We start from the raw sequence: 11,429 nt of genomic DNA, 5'->3' as shown, positions 1-11,429 counted from the left end.
TCTCTTCTGTTCCGTTGGTCTATATATCTGTTTTGGTGACAGTACCGTGCTGTTTTGGTTACTGTAGCCTTGTAGTATTGTTTGAAGTCAGGTAGTGTGATGCCTCCAGCTTTGTTCTTTTTGCCTAGGATTGTCCTGGCTATGCAGGCTCTTTTTTGGTTCCATATGAAATTTAAAGTAGTTTTTTCTAATTCTGTGAAGAAAGTCAGTGGTAGCTTGACAGGGATAGGACAGAATCTTTTAATTACTTTGGGCAGTATGGCCATTTTCATGATACTGATTCTTCCTATCCATAAGCATGGAATGTTTCTCCATTTGTTTGTGTCCTCCTTGTTTGTAGTTCTCCTTGAGGAGGTTCTTCACATCCCTTGTAAGTTGTATTCCTAGGTACTATTCAGGACATAGGCATGGGCAAAGACTTGATGACTAAAACCAAAAGGAATGGCAACAAAAGCCAAAATCGACAAATGGGATCTAATTAAACAAAAGAGCTTCTGCAAAGCAAAAGAAACTATCATCAGAGTGAACAGGCAATCTACAGAATGGGAGAAAATTTTTGTAATCTACTCATCTGACAAAGGGCTAATATCCAGAATTTACAAGGAGCTTAAACACATTTACAAGAAAAAAACAACCCCATCAAAAAGTGGGTGAAAGATACGAATGGACACTTCTCAAAAGAAGACATTCATTGTGGAAGAAGTTGTGGAAATTCCTCAAGGATCTAGAACCAGAAATACCATTTAACTCAGCAATCTCATTATTGGGTATATATCCAAAGGATTATAAATCATTCTACTATAAAGACACATGCGCACATATGTTTATTGCAACACTATTTACAATAGCAAAGACTTGGAACCAACCCAAATGCCCATCAATGATAGACTGGATAAAGAAAATGTGGCATATATACACCATGGAAAATGATGCAGCCATAAAAAGGATGAGTTCATGCCATTTGCAGGGACATGGATGAAACTGGAAGCCATCATTCTCAGCAAACTAACACAGGAACAGAAAACCAAACACCACATGTTCTCACTCATAAGTGGGAGATGAACAATGAGAACACATGGACACAGGGAGGGGAATATCACACACCAGGGCCTGTCGGGGGGTTGGGGGGCTAGGAAGATAGCATTAGGAGAAATACCTAATGTGGATGACGGGTTGATGGGTACAGCAAACCACCATAGCATGTGTGTACCTATGTAACAAACCTGCACGTTCTGCACATGTATTCCAGAACTTAACGTATAATCAAAAACTAATAAATATTCGCTGAATTGAACTGATTTAATTTTGAATTTCATTATCGTTACCCTAATGGCTACCTCCACAGAGCCATTATCCATCGAACTGTTTCAATTGAATTATATTCATTTTCACCATAATTTTCAAAAGACCCAGTAAGCTAGATTATTCTATATGGTATTGTGATTAGCAAAGGCACAGAAATGATCCAGTGTTTCAAAATTTCCAAGAAAACCATGGGGAGGTATAAGTTGGCGAGAAATTACATTCAGAATAATTTAGAAAGCTTCTGCCACTGTCGAAATCATGCTTTTTCTTATATCCTTATATTCACTACAGAAGTAGAGAGGTGCTTATGTAGGTTTCTATCTTAATAAAGCCTATAAAATATTGTCACAAGCATCCTTTCTGTAGGACCTGTGATTCACACCCTACATAGTTGAGGACTGGCTAATTTCAGAGTTGCAGAACAACCTTTTATGAAATTTTTGTTTGTTGACTCGATTTTACTTTTTATTTTTGCCACGGATTTCAATCATTAGAATCATATACAGAGGTATACCTGCAGTTGGAATGTATAATTTTTGAAGGGTGAAAAAGGAAGGTAGACGGTGATTTCTAAATTTTTTTAATCATTTCATTGGCTGTGAAGATTTTCTGTTTTCTAAAATATGCCTGAATTAAAGGGATTCAAAGCAATATAAGAGAATAATTGCTGACATTTGTACTTCCAGGTTAAGAGCTATGTATGGTATGTAAAGAATGAAATACCCTATAATATTGCTCTATAAGCAAAATGCCATGGCTTGATTTTGTGAATTCTTCCCCTCTGCAAGCTGAAGGCAGGGCTTCCTTTATCTGTTCTTTGTGTCTATTTCATGATCTATTACACTACCTTCTGTGAATTGAAAAATTATATTATTTTAAAATCTGTTGAAATACTCAGTAAAGGTCTATTTGTTTTTACTCCCTTCTTGAGTTTACTGTTTTCTCTTGAAATGAGTAGTATTTTTCTAACACATTTATGAGACGGGCATTAAATTCCAGGGAAAATCTATTTTTATTATACAGATGCACTTTGACTTATGATAGGGTTACATACTTACAAACCCATCATAACTTGAAAATATAAGTAGAAAATGCATTTAATATACCTAACCCGCCTAACATCATAGTTTAGCCTAGGCTACCTTAAATATGCTCAGAGCGTTTACATTCGCCTACAGTTGGGCAAAATCATCTAACGCAAAGCCAATTTTATAGTAAAGTGTCGAGTATTTCATGTAATTAACTACTGTACTGATAGTGGAAAACAAAATAGTTGTATGACTACTTGAAGTATGGTTTCTACAAAATGCCTATTGCTTTTGTACCATTGTGAAGTCAAAAAACTGTTAAGTCAAATGATCATAATAAGTTAGGAACTGTCGTATTTTTACTTCAAGAACTCTAAGATATATTTTTTCCCATTCTTATTGTCTAATTTCCAAACTATTAGCATTGTCTCATTTAATTTTACTTTTAACTTTGTTATGGATAATTAGATTCATAGGTATTTTAAAATTATCCACAAATCCAGACCCTCTTTAGTCCTGAATTGTGGGATTCCAGAAGTCTTTGTAACTAGTTTCCATTGATACTCCTGATTCACATACCTAAGTGAGTATGTAGTTCTGTTGGCTGCAGCTGTTTTACCTTACAGAGGCGGTCAGCACAGCTCCATAGACAGGGCCAAACGCTGGCCAAATGTCAGCGGAGGCAGTTTGTTTAAGTCTGGGCACCAAGACAGCTCAGCATGGACCAACCATAGACATGTGACAGGTGCATCTGCTGCCAAGTTTTATGGGATTGTTATGGTTAGGGTTAGGTTAGGAGAGTTTTCTGAGTCTTTGAATTGCACAGAGATTTTTTTTTTTTTTTTTTTTTGGAGCCGGAGGTGGAGTGCATTGGCTCAATCTCGGTTCACTGCAACCTCCGCCTTCTGGATTCAAGAGATTCTCCAGCCTCAGCCTTCCAAGTAGCTGAGATTACAGGCACCTGCCATCATGCTTGGCTAATTTTTGTATTTTTAGTAGGGACAGGGTTTCACCATGTTGGCCAGGCTGGTCTTGAACTCCTGACCTCAGGTGATCCGCCCACCTCCGCCTCCCAAAGTTCTGGGATTACAGGCATGAGTCACCGCACCCAGCCATTACAGAGACCTTTTAAGGGCACTTTCTGGGTGTTAAACATAAGTCTAATATAGATTCCTTGACCATACCTCAAATAACTAAGCCCCCCAAATTTCCTTCTAGTTGTTCCCTTATGATTACCTCATTCTCATCCTATCTCTTCTTTCTTTCTCAGTTATGCTTTGAGCCATTTTTTGCTGGAAGAGTTTGAGTAATGTGCAACTGCTTCAAAATAATTACAGGAAAGGACCTTGTATGTGTTCAAACCATGTCTGTTTGCTTTTATGGGGTTAGATGATTAGATTCTGCCTGTCAATTGCAGCTTGTTCTCACTCTGTATTTTTGTGCTATGGTCATAACTCATTTCTACTGAGGATCCAGTAGCATATTTTAACAGCAACACATTTATTTGCTACTTCCAAAATTTCTACATGATTTCTTCATGCCTAGAAATTATACAAAACTGTTCTTATTAAAAATTAAACATTCACCATAATCTTCTCAATGGCACTTTTTGTTCTGATTCTTGCACAGTTACCTAATTACAGAGCAGGTCAATCATTCCTATGTATTCTTTCTACTGTGGGCTTACCACTACCTGCACAGGCATGCCTACCAACATCTCAACAGTCTCTCCATGCTGATTTGTAGATGTTTAAGCCAGCTTGAACTTCTAAGAATAGCCTGCTTCAGGCATAGACAAATCCCTTCTCCAAGGACTGAGCCTCCCTATACCACAGTGAAAGCTAAACCTTATCACCAAGAAACTGAAGCGAGGCCTACCCCCGACATTGCCTATTTATCTTAGCAATACCATTGTTCTTCCCATCTCAGACCTCAGAGTCATCTTTGATTCTTCTTTTCTTCCCAGACCCCGAACTTGAACTATTCAGTGAGCCTGACTTCAAGTGTGCAGCTGACCAGGGCAGTCCTATGGAAAGTGGGTTCATAGGTTCTGATCTTTTTTTTTTTTTTTTTTTTTTTTGAGACAGAGTCTTGCTCTGTCACCCAGGCTGGAGTGCAGTGGTGCGATCTCAGCTCACTGCAAGCTCCGCCTCCCAGGTTCATGCCATTCTCCTGCCTCAGCCTCCTGAGCAGCTAGGACTACAGGCGCCCGCCACCACGCCTGGCTAATTTTTTGTATTTTTAGTAGAAACGGGGTTTCACCGTGTTAGCCAGGATGGTCTCGATCTCCCGACCTTGTGATCTGCCTGCCTCGGCCTCCCAAAGTGCTGGGAGGTTCTGATCTTGACTCTACTTCTAGTTAACTGGAGACCTCTGTTGTGCTCAAGGTTATCGTCCTGCTACTGTCTAAACATGTTTTACTCGTTTGCCAGACTTTTTGCCCAGGCTCTGCTATGGCCCACTGGCCATTGATGCCTCCTGCTAGACTAGCCCACTGCTTGTTTTAAACACACTAGAAACATTGCTCTAATGTGGGCAGTTGCCAGGCTCAATGCTCTATTTTACTGATATGTCAGGTCCCAGGTGCAATTGGCGGGTCACAGGTGCAATTTCTTTTCTTTCTTTTTCTCTTTTTTTTTTTTTTTTTTGAGACAGTCTTCCTCTGTCACTCAGACTGGTATGCCATGGTGTGATCTTGGCTCACTGCAACGTTCACCTCCTGGGTTTAAGCGATTCTCCTGCCACAGCCTCTTGAGTAGCTGGGATTACAGGCACCTGCCACCATGCCTGGCTAATTTTTGTGTTTTTAGTAAAGATGGGTTTTCACCATGTTGGCCAGGCTGGTCTCGAACTCCTGACCTCAGGTGATCCGCCCACCTCAGCCTCCCAAAGTGCTGGGATTACAGCATGAGCCACTACCCCTGGCCTAGGTCACATGTGCAATTTTTTTTTTTTTTTTTTTTTTTTTTTGGAGACGGAGTCTTTCTCTATTGCCCAGGCTGGAGTCCAGTGGCACGATCTCAGCTCACTGCAAGCTCTGCCTCCTGGATTCACGCCATTCTCCTGCCTCAGCCTCCCGAGTAGCTGGGACTACAGGTGCCTGCCACTACGCCTGGCTAATTTTTTGTATTTTTAGTAGAGATGGGTTTCACCATGTTAGCCAGGATGGTCTTGATCTCCTGACCTCATGATCTGCCTGCCTCGGCCTCCCAAAGTGCTGGGATTACAGGTGTGAGCCACTGCGCCAGGCCCACATGTGCAATTTTGCATTGATCAGTTCTAATCCTGAAATGCTATATAGTAAAACCCAAAGTTCTTATGGAAGGAACAGAGACAAACTTTCATTTTTGGCAAGGAGACAGGATTACAATCTGCTGTGTGTTAGCTGAGTGGAGTATGGGTTTATTTAAATTGCATTGAGTTTAAATAAGTTGTGGATTTATTAGGCAACATTTGAGTCAACTACTTACTGGGTTAGGACTTTCATGGTATATTTCTATATTCTGTCTTTGATATTCATGGTTTCTTCATGAAAATACTGATGGCAATGATATTCTCCCTTCTTGATTATTTTATAAGCTATATTCTCCTTTTTCTTCCTGTATTATCTCTCCCTACACAATTGTTAGGGTGATTCTAAGCTTTTATCTTCAGTTTTTATTGAGCTCATCAATGATCAAAGTACATCAACACCACGAGAAAAGATGATATGTTACTAAATATATATGGCTTTATATATATATATATAGCAGTATTTAGTGTATATACATGTATACATATATAGAACTAAGCATATAATATAGCACTTAGTAAGTTGTGATAAACTTAACAAGAAAATGTACAAATTTTAGTATTTTTCATTTATTCTTGTCCAATTGAGTTATCCTAGACACAGGTAAATTTTCATCTCTGGCAGAAAAAAATCAGTTAATATAATTTTCTCTGTTGAAAAATTTTGTTTAAATAGAGAATTCTACAGATTTTTAACTGCTGTCAAGAAAATGGTTTGTCTTGCTTTTTGGAGTGATATGATTTTGAAAATTAGTGTGTAAAGTGATTTATTTAAAATACAGTCATGTGGCACTTAATGTTTTGATCAATGACAGACCACATATACAACATATACAACAGTGGTCCAACAAGATTATAATGGAGGCCGGGTGCAGTGACTCGAGCCTCTAATCTCAGCACTTTGAGAGACCGAGGCAGGTGGATAACTGAGGTCAGGAGTTTGAGACCAGCCTGGCCAATATGGTGAGACCCTGTCTCTACTAAAAATAGAAAAAATTAGCTGGGTGTGGTGGTGTGCACCTGTAATCTCAGCTACTCAGGAGGCTGAAGCAGGAGAATCACTTGAACCCAGGAGGTGGAAGTTGCGGGGAGCCGAGATCATGCCATTGCCCTCCAGCCTGGGCAAAAACTGAAATTCTGTTAAAAAAAAAAAAAAAAAGATTATAATGGAGCTGAAAAATTCACGTCCCCTAGTGACGTTGTAGCACAATGCATTACTCATGTGTCTGCAATGGCGCTGGTGTAAACAGACTTCCACTGCTAATAGTATAAAAATCTAGCACATACAATTACATACAGTACATAATGCTTGATGATAAATGACTATGTTACTGGTTTACTTATTTCCCTTATTTTTTATTGTGATTTTAGAGTGTACTCCTTCTACTTATATGTATAAAAAAGCCAACTGTGAAATAGCCTCAGGCGGGTCCTCCAGGAGATATTCTAGAAGAAGGCATTGTTATCATAGGAGATGACAGCTCCACGTGTGTTACTGCCCCTGAAGACCTCCCAGTGAGATGAGATGCAGAGGTGGAAAACAGGGACATTGATGATCCCAGCCCTGTGTAGGACTAGGCTAATAGGTGTGTTTGTGTCTTAGTTTTTAACAAAAAAGTTTAAAGGTAAAAAGTAAAACAAACAAAAAGGTAAAATAGAAAAAAGCTTATAAAATAAGAATATAAAGAAAAAATATTTTTGTATAGCAGTAGAGTGTTTGTGTTTTAGGCTGTTATCGTGAGTCAAAAAGTTAAAAAAATTTAAAAGTTTATAAGGTAAAAAAGTTACAATAAGCTGAGCTGAATTCATTACTGAGGAAAGAACTGTTTTTAAAATAGAGTGTAGCACAAGTGTACGGTGTCTATAAAGTCTACAGTAGTGTATAGTAATGTCCTAGGCCTTCCCATTCACCCACCACTCATTCACTCACCCAGAGCATCTTCCAGTCCTGCAAGATCTATTCATGCTAAGTGTCTTATATTTTTTTCTTATATTCTATATTTTTACTGTACCTTGCACGGTACCTCAGACATGTTTAGATACACAAATACTTGCCACTGTGTTACAGTTGACTACAGTGTTCATTACAGTCACATGGGTACAGGTTTGTAGCCTTAGGAGCAAAAGGAATAGATGATACCATATAGTCTAAGGTCTGTAGTAGGCCATACCATCCAGATTTGTTTATATACACCCTATGATGTTTACACAATGATGAAATAATCAAATGACACATTTCTCAGAACATGTCCTCATTGTTAAGTGACACATGAGTGTGTATACACCGTAGTATTCATGGGGTTGTAAATTGGTGAGCCATTTGGCAGGATCTGGTGGAGCTGAAAATGTGCGTGGCCCATGCCCATCAGTTCCTCTTCCACATTTCCACATAGAAATGTTCTCCCAAATGTGCACTAGTATATGCTTGAATAGCTAAGGCAATAACACTAAAAACTAATAAACAGTGAAGCATTGTAATTTTGTCCAGATACTTTACAGCCATAATTTTATTTAATCTTATTGTAACTTACCATCTTACAAAACTCTTACCTTAGTTATCACAAGTTGAGTTGATTTTCTTGAAGGTAGAATTCCAAGTATCTGCTCATCATTAAAAAGTCATTTCCTTACTTTAAATATTTGTACTTACATTGCTTTTTAAGAGTCTTAGTTTATTGCAGAATGTTTATAAAGCAATGTTAACTATAAAGGTGATGTGGCCATTTTCACTTTAACAAAAATAACCATAGTGTTTCACCTTTAAGAGAGCGTAGCTTTAGGGTCCCAAATAAGAGGTAAACGTGACAGTATATGGGAATATATTTAATAAAAACTTAATTAAAATGTGTAGTACCTTAGTTGGTAGACAAGAAATCAGCCTTAAATAAATGAGAACACGTAATTCATTGACTCCATGCTAGTAAAAATAGACATTCTCATCAACTTAATATATATTTTGTTTGCATACATTTACAGTGGTATTTTATTTGTTAGATCTGGAAAATTTTTATTGAAAGGAAGAAAGTGTGGAATTATGTTTAAACATTTGAAAAAAGAAGACTAAAAGGAGAATAACTCAGATATTAAAGCTTGTTCCAAGGCTATCATAATTAGAAGCATGATATTGACTCAAGCCTAAGACGTTCAGTGTTCTTTTTACTGTATTTCAGCCTATTAACTCAAGCTTGTCGTTCACATCACAGCCTTGTCTCATTCTGCTCTTTAAAAATTTCTACCTGTTTCATGACCATTTCAACCCTTCTCATCACTGAGTTGTCTTATCATTGCATATTTTTATGTCTTATTTTATAGTCAGGGCTTTGCTTTATGTTCAGAAGGACATCCTGAATGCTGTTTCCTTCTATTTTCTATCATAAATCTTTTATTGCAGAGGTGGGGTCTTACTATGTTGTCCAGGTTGGTCTCAAACTGTTTGCCTGAAGCAATCCTCCTGCCTCAGCCTCCCAAAGTGCTGGGATTGCAGGCGTGAGCCACTGTACCCAGTTACAGAAATCTATTTTAAATGTTTGCAATATGGGTAGGCTTTGTGCCCCCACCCAAATCTGGTCTTGAATTACAATCCCCATAATCCCCACAGGTCAAGGGAGAGACCAAGAGGAGGTAACTGGATCATGGGGGCCATTTCCCCCATGCTGTTCTCGCGATAGTGAGTTCTCATGAGATCTGATGGTTTTATAAGTGTTTGGTAGTTTCTCGTGTATTAATTCTCCTTCTTGACACCTTGTGAAAAAGGTGCCTTGCTTCCCCTTCACCTTCTGTCATGATTGTAAGTTTTCTGAGGCTTCCCCAGCCATGCAGAACTGTGAGTCAATTAAACCTCTTTCCTTTATAAACTACCCAGTCCTGGGTATGTCTTTATAGCAGTGTGAGAATGAACTAACACAGTGTGTTTTTTTCTTTTCCTTTAGTGCAATGTTCTCATTTTTTGATATTGCAGGTTCTTTTATAGAGTCCTTTTGTTTCTTATTTTGTCAATTGCAATGGAAGAATGTAAACAGATGAATACTTCTGCTCACTGATCCCTTTATACTGCAAGAAGCTTCCTGTAGAAACTTACAGTTGATAGTTTGGTGAAGTAAATTTTCAGTGACAGCAATAAAAATTAAGTGGGTGAGATCCAGAGCAATGGGAATTCTGGGGAAGTAAAGTTAGTCTCTGCAGGGTTTGCTCTGTGTTTCACTGGAAATATCCTTTTTACAGCCAATTTTCAGTTTGCCAGATTTCCATGCCAGGTATGAAGTGTAACTATGGTCGAATGAGTGTATCAAGAATCCTTTTGAAGCACCGAGAAGTTTTATCCTGTGAATAATCTGTGAGTAATTATGTCAGCTGCTTCTCTAGAAACTAGTTCACGAATAAAACTTGAGTTTGTGCATGGGTTGTTACGTAGGAAGAAGGAAAGGTGTAATGCTGAGTTATTTTCAGTTCTGAGAGCCCACGGTCACAGTGGCTCCCTAGAAGCTAATCATGGTGAATATACTTTCTTTTTGGAAGAGCCTCTGAGGCTTGGGAGGAGTAGCATCGAAGAGATAGAAATTAGCTGCTCTGGCTCCACCAAATAGGGTTACTGAAAGCCTCTTCATCTATAATTACGGAGGCTTCTATTTTGTCCAAAGTCCCAGTACTCATTATCAGGATATTCTGGGTGTGGTGCTCTGTATTCTAAAATACTCAGGTGTAGTTGTAGGTTTTTTGGTTTCTTTTCCTAAAAGCTACATTATCTATGCATAGCATCCTACCTAGATTCCTCCCCTTCTTCTCCTTCCCTTCCCTTTCCTTTCCCTTCCATTCCTTCTTCCTATTCTTCCCCTTTCCCTTCCTATCCTTCCCTTCCCTTCCCTTTCTTTCCCCTTCCTTTCCTTCTTCTCCTTTCCTTCCCTTCCTTTTCCTTCCCTCACATTCCCGTCCCTTCCCTTCTCTCCCCTTTCCTCCTTCCCCTCTTCGCCTTCCTTTCATTCCCTTTCCTTGCTTCACTTTCCCTTCCCATCTCTCCCCTCCCCTGTCTTCTCCTCCCCTCCCCTCCTCTCCTCTCCTCCTCTCCTCTTCTTTTTTAAAAATAGAGGTAACATCTCCTTATATTGCCCAGACTGGTCTTGAACTCCTGGGCTAAAGCAATCCTCCTGCCTTGGCTTCCCGAAGTGCTGGGCTTACAGGCATGAGCCAGCTCGCTGTCCTCACTTCATTTCTTTTCTATCTTCAGTGACTTCATTTTGGGATATATATTTGCATCTTTAATGAAAACTCCCATTTGCTATAGGAGGCCTGCTCTGTTAGAAATATTTTGACCTTCAAAGGACATATTAGATAGAAATCTCAGATCTCTTGTCAGCTCCTCCATTTCAGACATTCTAGAGTGATCACATTTAGTCTGTGATTTTATGATTTTTAAAGAAGGAGAAAGTTCCTTGAGGGTCATTGTCATGTCTGATAATTCTGTTTTCAAAAAGTGGAGCTAGTTCAGTACACTACTCAGCACGTTTGCTAAATGAATAAGAACATTCTAGTCAGTTTTCTGTCTTAATATTTGAATTGTGGTTTGGGGGGTTTTGTTTTCACTGAAGTGGTAAATAAGCAATCTGTTCTCATAAACATTACTGAAATGATCTCCTGACAGAAGAAAAGGAGGAGAATAGATGGATATATAAGAGTTATGGGGTTGAATTAGGAGGCAAGAGGAGAGATAAAAGTTAAATTGGAGTAAGAATGAGGGATTTACATATTCTGTTTTAGGATAATGAATGGAATTGAGAGATGAAGGGACTCGCAATGAGGAGCATGGTAGTG

This window comes from Hylobates moloch, unplaced genomic scaffold (assembly GCF_009828535.3).
Source record: "Hylobates moloch isolate HMO894 unplaced genomic scaffold, HMol_V3 SCAFFOLD_2, whole genome shotgun sequence".
Lineage (NCBI taxonomy): Eukaryota > Metazoa > Chordata > Mammalia > Primates > Hylobatidae > Hylobates > Hylobates moloch.
Note: the sequence above shows the minus strand (reverse complement) of the source record.